This window comes from Mustela lutreola, chromosome X (genome assembly GCF_030435805.1).
Source record: "Mustela lutreola isolate mMusLut2 chromosome X, mMusLut2.pri, whole genome shotgun sequence".
NCBI classification, from domain to species: Eukaryota; Metazoa; Chordata; class Mammalia; order Carnivora; family Mustelidae; genus Mustela; species Mustela lutreola.
This window is the reverse complement of record NC_081308.1, coordinates 46,382,927-46,400,510: the sequence shown is the minus strand read 5'-3', so window position 1 is coordinate 46,400,510 and position 17,584 is coordinate 46,382,927. Positions and strand designations below refer to the sequence as shown.

Sequence of the window (17,584 nt, the reverse complement as noted above, 5' to 3'; positions counted from 1 at the left end):
CTTCCTTCCAGAGTTGTTGGAAAGATTGAAATAACGTGAGAGAAACACAATAGTATGAAAGCAGGTGCTCAGAAAATGAGTTCCAATCTTCACCTTCTATTGGGTTTCTCTTATGTGATCTCTTACCCAGAGCCATATAAGCTTGTGCTCCTAGGAGTGCAGACTCTGGAACCAGACTGCCTGACTGTGAGATCCTGCTTTGCGCTTCACTAGCCACGTGAGTTTGCAAAGTGGCTTAACTTTCCAGGACTTAACTTTCTTCATCTGTAGACTGGGGATGATTGTAACGCCTACTTCATAGGGCTATTGTGAGGATTAACAGAGTAAATACACTCACAGCAGAGCCTGACCCAGCATATACAAGTGTTAGATGGTATGATTGGGCCTCGGGATTTTCATTCATAAAAAACGTTAGGCTTTCAGGCCCCTGAAGCTTCTGTCACTTTGCACCTGCAGGTGGAGAAGCCAATGGCTCTTTTCCCTTTTCCTACAAGTGTCTGGCGTCACAGTAATTAATTTAATCTCACACTGGGCTTCTGCGCACCTCCTTCAGGCTTCACTTCCTGATTAGTGGTCTAAAGTCCCTCTCTGGGCCCTTGCCAGGCCGGTCTGGCGTCTTCCTCAGGTCCAGTGGCAGATGAGGAAGCAGCGGTTCTTCCCAGGCCACAGAGGCGGCTCCATCGCGGGTCTTTCAACCCTGCCTCGCCCTCACGGAAGCCCCTTTTTGACTTAAGAGTCCGCCAGAATGTGGGGGGAGAGGCGCGGCTGGAACTGCCTGGAAGACTGGGGGCGGGTGCAGAGCAGTTACTGTCCAAATTTATATTTTCTGTCGTGGGGGCTGGGGGGGGAATGACTTGGGGGCGATAAGACTTGATTGAGTCCCTTCTAGGGCCTGGAGGTGTAAGAACTGGAACGAGGGGTGTTTCCTCCAGGCTTAACACACCCTCTCTCTTCAGTCCTCTGGTTTTCGGCCACCTCCAGGGGACTGCAAATTGTAATCCAGCGAAAAGAGCTCCCCCAGCCGCCCTTCTACCTCTGAGGACTCAGTGCCCTCCTAAACCGCCCTTGGCGGCCGCTCTTAGACTCTTCCACCGTCTGTGACTTGTCGCTGTCACACACCGCTTCGTCCAAATTCCCTAACAGCCGCCCCTATGGGCGGGGCTACTGTCCTACTCAATCGCCCCTCCGGCTCCACAGGGGCCTCCCCCAACGCCGCTGAGAACTTGACGAGAGCGGGATACACATGCGCGGACAGCACCCCCACCGAGTACAGCCCGACCCCTCCCAAAGCCCCGGCGGAAAGCTCATGCGCGAATGCCGGGCATCCCTCCAGCAGGCAAGGCACTTCGAGAGGGTGGCAGAACCGGTGCATCTCCAAGCTCCCTGCCGCTCTCCTTCATCTCCCTGGGCCTTGTCTTCCCACACTAATTCAGGTCTATCGAACGGCCCTGTATTAGAGTCTTGGTGTGAATCCTTCCGTTTAGCTAGCAGTCCCTCTAATAAAATGAGTGACAAGGATAGTCAATCTAAGGTGACTTTGCTTAGAGAGGGTGCAGCCTATAGGTCCAATCTTTGGACCCAGAGCGGGTGTCTTCCCCACCTGGAAGTTGCAGAAGTAAAAAAGGAATTTGCTGCCTGTCCAAGCACCTTCACCGGAACTTTCAGTTTCTCTCAGGCCTTTTGAGGGCCTGAGCCACCTTTGGGCTTCAGTGATGGCGGATCAGGGTTTCCTCACCGTGCCCCACACTCACACCACTGGGACAGTCTCACACGGCACAAGTGGACTAAGAAGGCACAGCACTAAGGATAATCGTTACTACTCACTGACCGCATTTTATGGCAGACACAGTATGCTCAGAGAAAGCGAATGAGTATTCCTATTCCCATTTCACAGAAGAGGAAAATGAGGCTGAGAGACAAAGATGACCAGTGCCCCACGTGTGCCCCTTCAGTGGGTGCACGGTCAAGACATATTACAGACATTTCCTCTAAAGCCTCCCACCATGAATGGGCACCTCCACACAATGGGCCCCCCACTTCTGGGTGCTGCTGCACCCTTCATCTCCCCCAGTTGTTTATTCTGTTCCAAGTCTTCATTAAACCCCACCCAGCATGGAGGGGAGGGGATTATCAGAATCTGTCCCTAATCCACCAGATTTGGGGGCTGGGGGAATTGGAGAAACTAGTCAAACTGATGTAGGAAAGACGTTAGAGTTCGAAGCCTACAGCCAAGAAAGAATTCTTGAGACGTTTTTGATGCAAAAGGTGGTTTTAGTAAAGCATGGGGGAAAGGTCTCATGGGCAAAAATAGCTGCACTGGCATCATGAAGAGTGGCCCATTATATACTTTCAAGTTGGCACGGGGTTTGGAAACATGTAAGTCTCTAAGGAATTTTGGCAGCAAGGTTTCCAGGATCTTGAAGGGTGGTAGCTATTGTTGGGAAATTGTCATTTATTACGGTCTAATAAAACCTTAATCATGAAACCATTCAGATGTATATCAGTGGGCCATGTGCTTAGGGGATGATTGCCAACATGTATCTTGGCCAGGGACAGGTGTTAGAGATAAAAGAAGTTTCCAAAAGAATTTTTATATATTAAAGCAGGCTTACAGGATCCTGGGGGTGGGGTGGGGGAGGTCGTCCAGCTAGGATTGCCTCCTGCCCTTAGCAAAGGGTCAACATTGAGGCAGTTGAGTCCCTAGAGGAATGTCACTCTACCTGTTTCAGTGGGCTGTAGGTAGTAAGGAAATTTAATAATTTTTCTTCTGCTTTTGTTTCCCACATCAGAACTCCCAGCCTGGAGAGATAGGTGGCCCAGAGAGGGCCAAGCCCTGTATGTGTGCCTCTGACCATGAAGAGGGTGAGGGGCTTTTGCGCTGCCTCCATTAGGAGGAGAGATATTGTGTCCTCCCTTGGGGGAGAAGAATGGTCCCCATCCACAACTTCAGAGCTTCCATTGTCTGGCTCCTGCTCCCTGCCTCCTGGCTCAACTCTTTCTCTGGTGCCAGCTGACTCCTTGCTTCTAGCCTTCATTCTTACCTGCTTTCTTTTCTGCCTTTCCTTCAAGCTGTCCACATCCTCTTTGCTTCTTCCCTCACTTCCTCCCTTGCTCTCATCCTCTTTGCCTTCCTAGCACAGTATAGTCAGAATAGGAGTCTTCCTCCCACTCCTTTTCTCCCTCCAAAATAACCCTATAATGGCTATAATGACTTCTCTAAGCCCACGGATGACTTCTGGGAGATAATGCTTCCAAAGCTGTGAAGGGAAGGTGGATATGAGTGGAACTGATACTCTGTACTGATTCTGTAAAAATTAATAAAAGGAAACCCCATTTAGAATGGAATTCATAAGCTGGCAGGGGGAACTCTCACCCCAGCACTACTTATCAATTGCAGAACCAAAAGGAGGAAATATTTCGCAAGTCCATCCTACTCTACTAACCCAGCAGAAGGAATGAAGCTTGCTTTCTACTGTACCAACAGCCCAGCCAATGAGAGACAGTGACAACTCAGCAAATGAGAAGCCACTGTACTTCTAACTCTCAGTTTACTCTAATAGGCTCTTAATTTATAACAGCTTCTCCCAACACTCTCCCCCAACCCAACTTTCCTCTATAAAAGAGAGTTCCTTTCTCATTTACTGGACTTACTTATGGTTTTGTCTTAGCTTGATTGTTTTAGATTGTAATTCTTGGCTATTCTTTAAGAAATCCATTTTTGCTGGTAAAATAACTGAGAGTTTTATTTGTTTAAAGATTTTATTTATTCTTATTTTAGAGAAAGAGAACAAGGAATGGGAGGGCCCCCAACAATACCAAGGCTGGTGAGCAAATTGTTATCTATGTGCACAGAGCCCATTGGGCTCACTGCTTTCTTGCAGATCCAGAGGTTTTGAAAGTAAGTTTTCTCCTGGTTTTCTAGCTGGATGCTTTGTGTCTGAGCTCTCCAAAATGTATTCAGGATCCATTTAAGGCCTTGTTGTTTGTTGCTTTTTAAAATCTCTTCCGGTACTTGTTTGGCCTGGTGGAACTGTGCTGACCTTTAGTTTCAGTCCTGTTTGGAACCAGACTGCTGTTACTGTTGGAACTGGTGCCAGTATAAAATGTGTAGGACTTTGAACCAACTGTATTTTGGGATGGCACTGTTCTGGTTGGAACTGTGCTGGCCTTTGGTCCCATTCCTCTGGAACTGGGCCTTTCCTACTGGAATTGTGGTGACTTTTGGTCTGATCCTTCCGGAACCAGGCTGTACCTCTCAAAAGCGTGCTGTTGAGGAATTGTCTCTTTGCTCTAGGGAAAAAACCTGTAAGTGATGGGATTTCAGTTATCAAAATACTTTGAGAGCACTCCTCCCTATTAGGACTCTGGCCAGTTTTATGTTTAAAAACTATGGGTCCTCCACATGCACATTCATGTTGATGAGGGAGCAGGAGGCTGGCTGAGGACAAAGCAAAAGCTGGCGCCTTGCACCCCCTCTTCTCCCGCTCCCCTCCATATGTGTGGCATTCCTCAGGCACCCCTGACTGCCATAAAACGATAAATGGTTAACTTGCAGGGATCGCAATCCTGCAGAACAGGAATCTCCCTTGCTCTACAAGATGTCCTAGAGACCTGAACAGGGAGGTTACCTTATCAATAGCACAGATTTCCAGAGGCAAATAACTCTTGGTTCCTGAAGCCCTAATGTCCCCCTCCCACCATAAACTGGAGGAGACTGGGGTAGAAAGGAATGTAACTGATAGCCGGATCATAATGCCCCACCAAGAATCCCCCATTATCTTGATGTTAGTGCCTGACCTAAAGACGACATTGATCAAGCCATAAGGGCAAAGACTCCCCCCCCCCCCCGGCACCTTGTAGGCCCTCCCTAACATGTGAGAACTCTGTTGAAACCTCCCATTCCTTCACCACCTCCCCCAACCGTGGGGTATATAACATGCCCACCCTCACAACCCGGGGCAGCAGCTCTTCCTGCCCACGGGTCCTGTCCCCGTGCTTTAATAAACCACCATTTTGCACCAATGACGTCTTAAGAATTCTTTCTTTAGTCGTCGGCTCCGAACCTCCTCACCCCACCGAACCTGACTTAGGTTCTGGGACTTCATCATTTTTGGCGAGCCAGCCAGGAGATTTGTGAGTTTTTACATTTGGACTCTGAGCTTCGGTGCAAAATTGGTGAGTACCTTCTCTCCTTTTCCTGTACTCTCATTCCAGGGCTTTTTCAAGGAGTATGGGCTTATTGGAACACTTGCATGTCAATTGCTCAGGCTGTAATCCTCTAGCCCGTGGCTACTCTATGGGGAGGAGAGCGTCTGCCTTTTGGCTGTAAGCTAGTACCCTGGCCGGAATGGCAATAAGACCCAGAAACTTGATGGCCTCACTCTATTCCTGTTCTTATAGAAAGTTGTCTCTCTTGGGCACGGGACAGCCAACTAAGTCACCAGGACGGCTGCCAATCTTAAGACTCCCGTGTGAGGTTTCCTCCTGAATGATCTAATGTTATCCCCTCCACATGCCCGGTCTAGCCACTTCTGGCCGCGGGACCTCCACTGGGAGCCGGCCGAAACCAGCACCCGATTGAATTAAAACGCAACCGGGGACCGTTTCCTAGGGAAGTTGGCTGTAAGGACCACATGTGTTGGAATGTCGCATAGACCATGATGGATTTCAATCTTTACTGTTTCTCGTCAGTGTCTTCTGCAAACCGCCTAAAGCTATGAAATTGAGTAATTTCCCCTTGCCAAACTTTTCTAGTATTTCCATGGGTTAATATGGCAAAACAGTATGCAGTCTTCAGGACATATGATAGCATGGCACAAGCATTTTAGTCCATTCACCAGGCACCCACCTGTAGCCTAGGATGTGATGGGGAAGTGGAGGGACGCCGGCACCCCTCCAGGGCCAATCCCTTCTCAGGGAAGGCAAAACGGTGATCAATAGCGATTTTTGTTGAGGGACGCCTCCGGTCGCTTTTGACACCTGAAACCTCTGACATACCCTTTGCGGGACGCCACACAGGAGTCAGGGGATTTGGTAATGGACCTTCATTACTTTTCTGGAAGCATGGCCTCAGTAGACTTCTTCAGTTCCCAAGGACTCTACCTTGGGATGCCTTTTAACCCACTGGAAATAATTTGGATTGCAAAACTTAGGAAAGGACTGAGCTCCTGTAACACTGCATGGCCTCAGTGGGATCTATCAGTTAGATCTCTGCAGGAAACAGGGCAAATGGACCTAGGATACCTTCACCGCTCGTACCTAGGCCTTCATTGCTCTACACCAGGACCCCAGACTAAGGGGCTTTTGCGGAATGTGTTTGCCCAAATGAGTCAGCTAGTAAACGTTCTCCTGACATATTGGATGGTAATTACGTAAATAAGCCTTCTTCTAGTAAACCCAGGTTGCTGGGCCATCCCTAGCAAAGTGGACTCTGGCTTTATTTCTCTCTGTTTCTCCTAATAGATGTGGGGGCTTCTCCCTCACTCCCTTCCCATGTTAATGGCTATAACTGGAGCCAACTGGGGTTAGTCTAACTCGAGACAGAGACTATAAGGAATATTCCCAAGCAGCTGCCGAAACTCTCTTTGTTTCAGGGAAGTTTCCCTGTGTTCTCTGGCCTGACTTGGACTGCCTAACCCCTTCCCCCTTGCTGGTGGGAAAGCATGGCGTCTGCTCCTCTGTTGGGGCTTATGAGCTCTAAAACCGAGAATCTTTTCTCTGCCTCCTGGCAGCACTTTGTTTCTTCTGTTTCCCCCTTACGTGTTTCTGTACCAACGTGTGTGCAGCCTGCATGACTGGCCTCTAGATCATGCACCACGGCTCCTTCTCTCTCCACTGTAAAGGAGCAAGAAGAGCACCCCTGGACCTAACACTCCCCACTCCAGATCTTCCCACGCATGTCTCACGTAAACATTCAAAGTGGAGTGGGCCCAGGTGGAACATAAATCACTATTGGAACTAAGTTAAGTTTGTTGGTTTAATTAAGACGTGTCTTTGAAGTAACAGCAGTAAATGTGAAGCTTTTATTCTATCAAAGTTTACTGAAGGTCAGATAAGCTTGTGTTACTTGTTAAAATTTGTTAGCAAAGAAATGACTAAACTGATGGTTAATTGTCTCAAAGTTCTAATGGGTAATTGCTGAAGTAGCTTTCAAAGTCTTTGGTAACCTGAAAGTTTTTAAAGTTTTGCTTGGATGACAAATGGAATTAAATTGTGGACACCTAGGTCTTAACCAAACAGGATAAAATGCTAAGTCGTTAATTACTGAATGTAGGTTTGTGTTTTTGACTTCTTACTGCAAAGAAACTAAGAGTATTTAAATCTGCTGGTAAGCTTGTTTTCTACTTAACTGATTCATAAATTGCCACCTGAAGAATTCTGTTGTAACAGTTCACAATTGGTTAATAACTAAAGGTGTTTCTAAGAATACAAAGTTCTGCTTAGTGTAACTAAGACTGATGGAAATAAAGGGAAACTGTATGTAGGAAAGTAGGAGATATGTAAGAAAGACTTAAGGAATGGGAATACATTTTGTGGAAGGTAAGGGAAGGTAATTTTGTCCTAAATGAGATGGTTGTTTAGAAAGAAATGACTTGGGACAAAACCTGAATGCAAAGGAAAGTTGTAGAAGGTTTGTGAAGGGAAATCTTCAGAAAAGGAATTTTAGCTATGGTCAAGAATGGATTAAGATTGAAATGAATGGGTTTTAAAGGTACATTGGTACAAGACTGAAATTCTCTGTTCAAAAGGACAATGTTTTCTTAGATCAATTGATCTGTTAAGAAAATGTAAATGGTTTTCTCTTTGCCTGCCCAAAAAAACGAGTTTCTATGTTCAGTTTTATCAGGTGTTTAACATCCCTAATTATATTTAGGCATGTGCTTTAAAACTTTCTAAGATTTTAGCAAATGTTGACAAGATTTAAATTGTAAATCTCTTTAACTCAGGCTTTTCCTTGGTATGTGAAGTTGCTCATGAAGTACTACTGAACCAATGATAAACCTTGGATTACATTTGGGAAAATACTATATTCTAGAGATTCTATGCACTTCTTAAAGTTTTAATGTTTTGAGAGATCATTGCTTGATACTGTAATTATGGAAATGTTATGTATCACAGAAATAACCTGATTTCCTTGCAGCTAAATTGTAAACTCCCATGTCTCTTTAGCTCTAACCATATCCATTCTGAGTTTTTGTAATTTATAATTGTTTTAATTCTCTTGTAAAATGAGTTTTATCTTCAAGGATATTCCTATGAAGGACGTTCAGGACAAATACAGATATTTGATATACTTGAAAATCCTAAAACTGAAATGGGTAAGAATTTCCAGAACTGACTAAAGCCGCATTCACCAGAATTAGTAACATGGGACTAAATGAACTAAAAGATTATAGTGTTGTGTCTCTTAATGCTTTATCTTAACTTTAAACTTTGTTGGTTCTCTTTAATGTTTGCTCTTCCAGACTAGGGATACTCCCTCCTAGTTATCTGTAACTTATAGAGATGTAAAAGTGCTCAAAGCATTCACCTTTTCTCTTTATCTGAACCCTCTGAAACCAAAAGGTCTTAGTAAGTATTCTTTCTTCCATGGCAATCAGTCATTTGCATAAGTTCAATAAGAATCTGTTCTCCTTGTAACAGGAAAGAATTGGAAACACGGGTTATTTTACCAAGGCTTTGACTGGGATGTCATATTTGAAAAGACTCAGATATGACCAGACAGTTTAAAGGAACTAAGGTTGACTTTATGAAACCTGGAGCCATAAAGCCCCTTGGGACTGTTGGCCTGATACCTTGCTTACAGAGTTCCCAGCAGCCTCACCAGGTGAGTAAAGAATGTCACTCCTTGGTAGGTGCAGTCTTGGGAAGAGGAATTCGCCCAAAGGTATTGCAGGCATGCCTGATGGCAAGTACAGGGCTTGGCTTCTGGCCCGGAGAGGCTACTAAAAGTTCAACCTAGAGATTCCTTATACAAAGTCCCAGCAAAGCAGATTCTAAAAGATCTATTTGATCACACTCACTGTTCTTGCTGAGCTTATGTAAATAATGGGCCAAGTTTGTTAAAACTGGACTTGTTTCACAAGTGAATTAGTCCTGATTTGGCTATCTCTGGAAATGAGGGTTATTTTAGAGAGAAAAATTGTTTTAGTAACACACCTTTATGGATGTTAAATTATAGATTTGATTGTCTTTAAATGTTTGTTTACCTAAGCTAAACAATTTGAAGTAAACTTCAGAGAAGTTGCACAATAGCTTCTTTAGTCGATCTTATTATTTTGTGGGGATATTAGCAGACCCCACAGCACATGATTAAACAACTGGAAAATGGGATTGATTCCCCTACAATAGTATAACTTAACTAACACCTTATGTGTGGCTGGGATAATGAAATTGCCTAAAAGCCAACCTATCGACTCCATAGGATTAACTATGGACTTGTGGAGATAATGGATGACCCCACTTTCTTTATGAGTGGATTGGATGATCCATGGGGGACTCCCCTTATCTCTTGACAAGTTTTCTCACTTGCCAGTGATCCTCTGTAATCAGGATATTATTAAGGCTGGACCACTCAAAGGTCTTCTTATTGGTTTCATCCCTTAGTCATATTTATCCTAGAGGCCACCTCTGTTGAGGTGCAATTGCAAACAGATGCTTTAGCTAAGCATGGAACAGCCCTCCTATAAAAGAGCCTCAAAGCTCACTATGGGACAGTCCTTGACTGTAATGATGTCACATCAGGTCCAGATTTGTCTTAGAAGCCAAAGGCCACCAATGGATGATGGAGGCCAACTTATTAAATACTGGGCTACATTAACAGATATGCCAGAAATAAAACTTGTCAAACTTTAAACCTAGTTACCTGTATGCCTGAACCTGACCACTGTACTTCTTTCTCTATAGAGCAAAAAGGTTATTGATCTTGCTTACTCTATCTGGCCAGATTTAAGATGCCCCTGTTAAAAATATGAATGACAGTTGGTTTTCTGATGACAGTAGTTTTCATAGGAAAAAAAGTAAAGATAAGCTAGGTATGCCATAGTGCTCACTAGCACTTTGCAATTGCCAAAGCCTAAGAATTAACATTTATACTGACTCCAAATATGCTTTCCTGGTACTACATGCCCATGGAGCTATTTGGAAGGAAAGGGGATTGCTATCAAGCCATAACTCCCCAATCCAATATGGGCCTAAGTTCCAAAACCCTCCTTATCGCTATACTAAGGATGGCATATATCAAATCTGAGATACATATTTGTGATTCACACCCACGATTGGACAGCTCAGTTAAAAGGCAGTTTTATGCTGGGAACAAAAGAATCATACGTAGGATACTTGGACAAATAACACACAGTATTGAGGATGGCTATCATTAGAAATGTGTTCCCAAATAATAGTACCCCAGGCTACTGAATGTTTTGCTACTGATTGGGTAAGGTGACCTGGCATTAGATGGCCAGCTCCAAACGGAACCCACTGGATATGTGGAACCAACCTGTGGCCCTGGCTTCCTCCAGGGTGGATAGGTCGCTGTACTTTAGGATTTGCCTGGATCCATGGGCGCATTACTAAAACCATTACAACTCCAGCTAATCTCCCCAACTTGAAACAAAGATGGACACAATCTGTTTTTAAATGGTATGATCACTTAGCATCCATTTTTGTTCCATCTGCGGGACTAGAGGATGTCATGTGGCATGTAGAAGCCCTTAATAAATATACTACAAAGGCACTCAATGATTCACTAAATAGCATCTCCCTCCTTAATACCGAAGTGTCACAGATATGCAAGGCAGTCCTACAAAATAGGATGGCCTTGGATGTCCTGACAGCAGCCCAGGGTGGCACATGCGCAATTATCAAGACAGAATGTTGCGTATACATCCCAGACTATTGCAAAAATATCACAGGAATAATAAAGGATATGAACACCCAGATTAAGGCCCTACAAGATCCTTCTCTCTCTCTCAGTAAATGGTTAAGTTCCTAATTTGAAGGAGGACTATGGCCGAATCTCCTTTTCGGGCTTCTTATTCTTATCGCCTTATTAATCCTAATATGTTGCTTTGTTCCATGTTTCTCTACTTGGTGCCGAGACTCCATTGCTACAATGACTACACCACGACAGACGATCCTTGTCGCGCGCGAGGACGCCTCTTCACTGTCAGCGCTGGATTCAGCTGCCTCCACCTTTCGTAACTCCCTTATACGTTCCTACCCTGACCAATATTGACCCGAGCAGGTAGGGACAGCTCTACGCCCCTATTCAGCACGAAGAAGTTACAGAAGATGAGACCTTCCACCTTCAACCACCTTAAAGATTTAAGGGTCAAAATTGTTCAGGGGGGAATGATGAGGGAGCAGGAGACTGGCTGAGGACAAAGCAAAAGCTGGCGCCTTGCACCCCCTCTTCTCCCGCTCCCCTCTATATGTGTGGCATTCCTCAGGCACCCCTGACTGCCATAAAACGATAAATGGTTAACTTGCAGGGATCGCAATCCTGCAGAACAGGAATCTCCCTTGCTCTACAAGATGTCCTAGAGACCTGAACAGGGAGGTTACCTTATCAATAGCACAGATTTCCAGAGGCAAATAACTCTTGGTTCCTGAAGCCCTAATGTCCCCCTCCCACCATAAACTGGAGGAGACTGGGGTAGAAAGGAATGTAACTGATAGCCGGATCATAATGCCCCACCAAGAATCCCCCATTATCTTGATGTTAGTGCCTGACCTAAAGACGACATTGATCAAGCCATAAGGGCAAAGACTCCCCCCCCCCCCCCGGCACCTTGTAGGCCCTCCCTAACATGTGAGAACTCTGTTGAAACCTCCCATTCCTTCACCACCTCCCCCAACCGTGGGGTATATAACATGCCCACCCTCACAACCCGGGGCAGCAGCTCTTCCTGCCCACGGGTCCTGTCCCCGTGCTTTAATAAACCACCATTTTGCACCAATGACGTCTTAAGAATTCTTTCTTTAGTCGTCGGCTCCGAACCTCCTCACCCCACCGAACCTGACTTAGGTTCTGGGACTTCATCAATGTCAGTGGACTGACTTAACCAAAGAAATTTAAAACGTTAATGAACATAATCTTGAGCTTTTAATCTCCCCAAACTTGTTTACTCAATTGTCGGGGGCAGCTATGTACATAGCAGACAACATGGCGCTTGCGCCTGCGGCCAGACAGAGGACCTGCGCACCACCTGAAAGATGATTGGCTATGCCCAGAACAGGTAGCCCGAGGACACTGCGTGCTTTTTATCATGCTATCAGGCTTCCTTTCACATGTACAGTCTGCTGATGGGAGGAGAGGGGATACAAATAGGGGTAAAGATCCGGGTAAGGGGAGAACAATAGAGAACAATAAAGATTCGCAAGTCACTCCGTGTCTCTGGGTCGTTCTTGCTGGCGAGAGCGACACTCAATTAAATTGGAAAGCTGCAGTACCTAAAAAAAAAAAAAAACTTTTTTTAAAGGGCAAAAAGGAGGAAAAGAAGCAGCTGAATGCCTATTTTAAGTGGTACCTGAGGCTTCCAGATGTTTTCAGGGTTCTAAGTTTGTCTCTGCAAAAGACTATTTCTAAATTAACTGAGGAAAACTATAGAAAGAAGCCAAAATGGCTTGCAAGGTCTCTTTTCCCCCTCCTCCATTTTCTTTGATAGCTGCAAATACGTGGTGGCCACTTTATGCTCGGGCCCTGCATCTGGCTCCATTTTCCTCTATTCTGTCTGCTGAACTTTCCTTTTCCTCTGACTCTCCCCCCTCTTCCCTCTTGTTCCTCTTTTGAACCTACTGAAACCTGCCTTTTCAAGGTTAAGCCCTCTGAGGATCTAATCTACGTTGCCTGGATTAAGGCCAAATTGTGAGCCATACTTAAAGAGTTTCCTAAAGTGACTGAGGAAGCCCATAAGTTTGTCAAAGAATTTAACATAGTTATTCAAACTTATCAACCTGGTTTGTCAGATTTCTATCAATAGTTCACATGTTTGTTGGTGAGGACCAAGCCAAACATTGGATGAAACTAGCCACAATGGATCATCTTGAAGGGGATTTAGAGAAACAAATACTGAACTTTTTTAAAAAAGATTTTTATTAATTTCTTTGACGGAGAGAGACACAGCGAGAGAGGGAACACAAGCAAGGGGAGTGGGAGAGGGAGAAGCAGGCTCCCTGGTGAGCAGGGAGCACAATGCAGGGCTCGATGTGGGGCTCGATCCCAGGACCCTGGGAGACATTTGACAACTGAGCCACCCAGGCGCCTCACAAACACCTAACTTTTGTCAAGATGCTAGAACACTCTTTGGAAATCTCCACCGGGAAATTTACACAAAGCAATTACAATAACTTTTCCCAAGCCTGCTGATTGGAACAAAATTCAGGCTTGTACGCAAAAGGTGGATGAAACTGTTCATGGCTATTATAATCAACACCAAATTGTCTTTTAAGAATATTCTGGTCTGGGGACACCTGGGTGGCTCAGTTGGTTGAGCTGCTGCCTTCGGCTCAGGACATGATCCCAGGGTCCTGGGATCGAGTCCCACATTGGGCTCCTTGCTCAGCAGGGAGCCTGCTTCTCTCTCTGCCTCTGCCTGCTGCTCTGCCTGCTTGTGTTCTCCCTCTCTCTCTCTGACAAATAAATAAAATCTTAAAAAAAAAATATTCTGGTCTGGGCATGTGGGAGACTTAGTCAGTTAAGTGTCTGCCTTTGGCTCAGATCATGATCCCAGGGGCCTGGGATCAAATCCAGAGTCCAGCTCCCTGCTCCACCAGGAGTCTGCTTCTCCCTCTGCTCCTCCCCCTACTTGTTCTCTCGCTCACTCACTCTCTCAAATAAATAATTTTTTAAAATAATATTCTGGTCTTCCTTTAGATGCTGAATTCACTGAGTGGCATTTAACTCTATGTTTATTAACAGGCTGAACTGGGATATTTCTCTTTTAGTTAAAAGGACCAGGACAGGGGCGCCTGGGTGGCTCAGTGGGTTGAGCCTCTGCCTTCAGCCCAGGTCATGATCTCAGGGTCCTGGATCCAGCCCCACATTGGGCTTTCTGCTCACCAGGGACCCTGTTTCTCGCTCTCTCTCTTTCTCTCTCTCTGCTTGCCTCTCTGCCTACTTATGATCTCTGTCAAATAAATAAATAAAATCACTAAAAAAAATAAAAGGACCAGGACAGAATGGGAAGCTGCCTCCTCCAGATTTAGTTAATATGGGAAACCAGCTTGCTTGCATCCTAGGTGAGTTACCTAAAAGAAAGACTGCTACGATTCTCAATTTTCAACTCTGGCAAATGAGGGCCCCTAAACAAAACCAAAACCCTTCAAGTTTCTGCTATTATTGCAAAGATCTAAAACTTCAAGATAATGTTCTTATTAAAAAGAAAGATTGTTGCAACTTTAAGTGCTCCAGGCACCTTCTGTCCTCTAGTCATTTTTTCCAATATCTTCCTAATCCCAGTGACTGGGGCTCTGAGGAACTACAAAGGCTCATCTCAATCTTCCCTCTTAATTGGCCTAGAGAAACCATTCTCTAGATTGGGACTGAATCTTTGTCCTTATTGACACCAGAGCTATACCCTTGGTGATTAATCCCACTGTTATAAAAGCAGCCTCTGCCTTGGAGTCCTAAAACAGTTCAAATAGTGGATATAGCTAATAAACTTTAACAAGTTCTTGTCTCTGAACCTATTCCCTTTTGTCTAGGCCCTTTGAGAGCTATTCATCCCCCCCCCCCCGCTCGTTACTCTGCCCCTATTCATTTATTGGGCTGATATTTATTTTTATTTTATTTTATTTGTTTTTTCAATGTTCCAAGATTATTGTTTATGCACCACACCCAGTGCTCCATGCAATATGTACCCTCCTTAATACCCACCACCAGGCTCACCCATGCCCCCACCCCCTCCCTTTCAAAACCCTCAGTTTGTTTCTCAGAGTCCACAGTCTCTCATGGTTCGTCTCCCCCTCCGATTTCCTCCAACTCACTTCTCCTCTCCTTCTCACAATGTCCTCCGTGTTATTCCTTAAGCTCCACAAGTAAGTGAAACCATATGATAATTGACTTATTTCACTCAGCATAATGTCCTCCAGTCCTGTCCATGTTGATACAAAAGTTGGGAATTCCTTTTTTCTGATGGAGGTATAGTATTCCATTGTATATATGGACCATAGCTTCTTTATCCATTCGTCTGTTGAAGGGCATCTTGGCTCTTTCCACATTTTGGCAACTGTGGCCATTGCTGCTGTGAACATTGGGGTACAAATGGCCCTTCTTTTCATTACAGCTGTATCTTTGGGGTAAATACCCAGTAGTGCAATTGCAGGGTCATAGGGAAGCTCTATTTTTAATTTCTTAAGGAATCTCCACACTGATTTCAAAAGTGGCTGCACCAACTTGCATTCCCACTGATAGTGTAAGAGGGTTCCCCTATCTCCTCATCCTCTCCAACACTCATTGTTTACTGTCTTGTTAATTTTGGCCATTCTGACTGGTGTAAGGTGGTATCTCGATGTGGTTTTGATTTGAATCTCCCTGATGGCTAATGATGATGAACATTTTTTCATGAGTCTCTTAGCCATTTGTATGTCTTCTTTGGAGAACTGTCTGCTCATGTCTTCTTGGGCTGATATTTCTTAGAAAAGTATCACACCAGAATTTCTCCCAAATGGGGGGAAATAATTCTAGAATCTGACAGTAGTAATCAAAATAGCCAACTTGTGGAATTAAATGATTGTTTGATATCTTTTATTTGTTCTATCTCTGATGCCACTATAGCTGAGCCCAGGGACATGGATCATTTGTTCCTATTGGATCAGCTACCATCCATTTATGGGTGAAATTCTCAACTGATGTTGGCAGAATCCACACTGCATCTCCCATCAAGATTCAAATAAATCCCTCAAAACCTCATCCCATAATTCATGCCCTATAAATAAAGAAGCCCTTCAGGGCATCAAGCTCATAATAGAAGATTACAACTTTCAGGGCCTCATTATCCCCTGCACAAAACCCAATGGCCAAGTATAGAGGTTTGTTCAGAAATTCTGAACAATAAATAATACTGTTGCCCCTCAGCACCTTGTTGTTCCTAACCCCCATATGCTGCTAACACCCATTCCCACTGAAAGCAAATTTTTCACTGTAAATGATCTATGTAGTGCATTTTTAGTATTCCAGATGACAAGGATAGCCGATATCTTTTTGCTTTCACTCAGGAGGAATGGCAATACACCCTGACAGGTGTATAGCTCTCCCAGAATTTTACTTTTCACAAACCTTAAAAGGTCATTTGGATGATATAAAGTTTTCTACAAGGTGTACCTTGTTATAATACATAGATGATTTGCCTCTCTGCTCCTTGAGTCAAATTTTTTAAAAAGATTTTATTTATTTATTTGACAGAGAGAGACACAGCAAAAGAGGGAACACAAGCAGGGTGAGTGGGAAGGAAGAAGCAGGCTTCCTGTTGAGCAGGGAGCCTGATGTGGGGCTTGATCCCAGGATCCTGGGATGATGACCCCAGGATCCTGGGATCATGACCAGAGCCAAAGGCAGACGCTTAACGACTAAGCCACCCAGGCACCCTACTCAAACCTCTTCACAGGAAATAGCATCCACCTTGGGCCCCACCAGAGTCACCACTGCTAGCAACATGTTTAAGGCCATTCAGGTCTGTGGGGCCAGCCAGTCTGAGTCTGCTCAACTTGAGTCTATGCATCATCTAAAATAGACTCACCTCACACAACCACTGTGAAGGTTAATGAGCTTTTGCTCTACTCCATTACTGAAGGTCAAACTAAATATATGGGGGAGCCAAGGGCCCAACTTGACGAAAGCATCTCGCATCTCCAAAATTATTGTGAGCCAAATGCAAGTTGGTGTCAGGAAATGTACTCACAAACTAAGCCCAAGATGCTGAGTTTGGTTCAATAGGGGTTAGACAGCTATGAATATCTCCAAAATGTACCTCCAGGACTTTTCCCCTCAAAACTTGGTGTTTTGCTGGTTTTGCTGGCATTGTTGGATTTCTTTTGGCTAGAGGTTCAAAAATAAGGAAGCTGGTGTATCCACCTGGGTTCATGGGAGTAACTGCTTCTGTTTATTATCCACAACAAGCCATCATATTTGTCCAGGTCAGTAGCACGAGATTATATGACTGGGGTTTACAAGGATACATAGTCGTACAAGATTTGTGGAAGGAGAACTTTCAAAAGCCAAGAAATGTGAAGAATTCACCTGGAAATTAGTAGAATGCTCCATGCTCTGCCCATTTTTTTTTTTTTTTTTTTTTTTTTACAGTAGGCTCCATGCCCAGCGTGGAGCTGAATGCGGGGCCTGGACTCACAACCCTGAGATCAAGATCTGAGCTGAAATCAAGAGTCAAATGCCTAACTGACTGAGACACCCAGGCGTCCCTGCTCTGCCCATTTTAATCAGTTAAAGGTAAATACTGGAAACTACATGCAGTAAACCAATATTTCTTTAGAAAAATGGCAGAGAAGTCAGTACTGAATATAGTCAATTGGCTTTCTTCTTCAGGAAAAACTATACGAGGCTTCTTTGTTATCTTGGGTGATGCCA

General features: G+C 44.5%; 1 pseudogene; it reads left to right on the top strand.

Moving 5' to 3' along the window:
- The first annotated feature begins 1,151 nt into the window (after positions 1 to 1,151).
- LOC131820957 (MICOS complex subunit MIC26-like) lies at positions 1,152 to 17,250 on the top strand (annotated as a pseudogene).
- The last annotated feature ends 334 nt before the right edge of the window (positions 17,251 to 17,584 follow it).